The sequence below is a fragment of the Oncorhynchus masou genome, chromosome 14 (genome assembly GCF_036934945.1).
Source record: "Oncorhynchus masou masou isolate Uvic2021 chromosome 14, UVic_Omas_1.1, whole genome shotgun sequence".
Lineage (NCBI taxonomy): Eukaryota > Metazoa > Chordata > Actinopteri > Salmoniformes > Salmonidae > Oncorhynchus > Oncorhynchus masou.
In genome coordinates this window covers 32453575-32456074 of record NC_088225.1, presented here as the reverse complement: position 1 = coordinate 32456074, position 2500 = coordinate 32453575, and positions in this window count along the sequence as shown.

Below are 2500 nucleotides of genomic sequence, written 5' to 3'. Positions count from 1 at the left end.
AAGAGACACACATAGAGAGACACAGAGAGAGAGAGAAATACAGAAACACACAGAGAGAGAAATACACAGAGAGGGAGAGACAGAGAGAAACACACAGAGACACACAGAGAGAGAGAGAGACACAGAGAGACACACAGAGAGACACACACATAGAGAGAGAGAGACAGACAGAAACACAGAGAGAGAAATACACAGAGAGGGAGAGACAGAGAGAAACACACAGAGAGAGACAGACAGAGAGAAACACAGAGAGAGAAACACACAGAGAGAAACACAGAGAAACAGAGAGAGAGAAGCACAGAGAGAAACACAGAGAGAGAGAAACAGAAGGAAGGAAGAAAGGAAGGAAACAGTCAGCACTAACACTTCCTGTAGAAACAGAAACTCATGCCTGCTGTTTCCAGAGGGGTATCCTACAACCCAGGATCAATGAGTTCGCCAGCTAACTTCCATAAACAACCAGAAATTACTATTGATTTTTCACGGGTTCATTAAGAAAGCTAAACCTATATGTGTTTTTGGTTGTTGAGTTAATTAGACCATGCCAAAAGTTATTTAGAAATATTTTGTCACGTTTAAATAGATGTTACTTCCTAACAGCTCACCCAGTGATCCACCAGAAGCTGATTCTGGACAGAAAGGAAGCTCCGATCTCAGGACAGGGATTCTGTAACCGGCAGGAGATGGATCACACAGATTAGAAACACACACACATGGACACACGGAGCTGTGAGGGAACGGCACCGCAGTACCTCCAGGCTCTGATCAGGCCCTACACCCAAACAAGGGCACTGCGTCCATCCACCTCTGGCCTGCTCGCCTCCTACCACTGAGGAAGTACAGTTCCCGCTCAGCCCAGTCAAAACTGTTCGCTGCTCTGGCCCCCAATGGTGGAACAAACTCCCCACGACGCCAGGACAGCGGAGTCAATCACCACCTTCCGGAGACACCTGAAACCCCACCTCTTTAAGGAATACCTAGGATAGGATAAAGTAATCCTTCTCACCCCCCCCCTTAAATGATTTAGATGCACTATTGTAAAGTGGCTGTTCCACTGGATGTCATAAGGTGAATTCACCAATTTGTAAGTCGCTCTGGATAAGAGTGTCTGCCAAATGACTTAAATGTAATGTAAATGTAAATGACACACACACACGGACACACACACACGGACACACACACACACACGGACACATGCACGGACACACACACACACACACACATGCACGGACACATGTACGGACACACACACACACACACATGCACGGACACACACGCACCCTTTCTAACTTTCTCTAATTAGATACTTATTTTCCACCATAATTTGCAAATAAATTCAATTAAAAATCCTACAATGTGATTTTCTGGATTTTTCCCCTCATTTTGTCTGTCGTAGTTGAAGTGTACCTATGATGAAAATTACAGGTCTCTCATCTTTTTAAGTGGGAGGACTTGCACAATTGGTGGCTGACTAAATACTTTTTTGCCCCACTGTACTTGTTAGCATTGCTAACCTTTCATATTACAGAGGAACACTGGGGGGATTTTACATGTACTTGTTAGCATTGCTAACCTTTCAGATTACAGCGGCTCACTGGGGGGATTTTACATGTACTTGTTAGCATTGCTAACCTTTCATATTACAGAGGAACACTGGGGGATTTACATGTACTTGTTAGCATTGCTAACCTTTCATATTACAGAGGCTCAAGTGGGTTTGAAAATAGCGCCTCGTGTTCAGTGCCAGTATTACCGAATATCCTGGGATGGCACAAAGTCGGTATTAAAGACAATCTGGATACCGCATGTCTAATGTCAACCATCGAAATCAATTCATTCAAAAATTCTCCTCTTTGGCTTGAGAGTGCACACAAATTGTCCCAATTGATAATCTACAATTACTGCAGACATTTACAATGCATTGATCATGAAATTGAAAGCTTGTCTTTATACAATGCCTTATGATAATGTTTAATGATAATGTACAAACTATATGAATAGGCATACGACATTAAAGAGAAGACGAGGCTATTTGATTAATCATTTCTTGATCATGGTTCATTTGGGACGGGAGGGGGACGGGGACAGGGGGACGGGCGGTGGGACAGGGACGGGGTGGGACGGGGACGGTGGACGGGGACGGGGACAGGGGGGCGGGGGACGGGGGACAGGGACAGGGGGACGGGGTGACAAGGGGACGGGGCGGGGACGGGGACGGTGGACGGGGACAGGGGGGGGTGGGGATGGGGACAGGGACAGGGGACGGTGACAAGGGGGACGGGGGGCGGTGGGACGGGGGACGACGGGGGACGGGACAGGGGGACGGGGACAGGGGGGACGGTGGTAATTTCAGAGGGTCTGCTGTCTGAACAACTTTTATTTGTATTGCTTTTAAATCTTTTTAATAATTTTTAAAATCTTTATTTACACTTTGTTCTAGCTATTTGTGTAGGTAGCTATCAAGTAAACACAATGTGTTCCTCCAGCTGAGAAAGACACA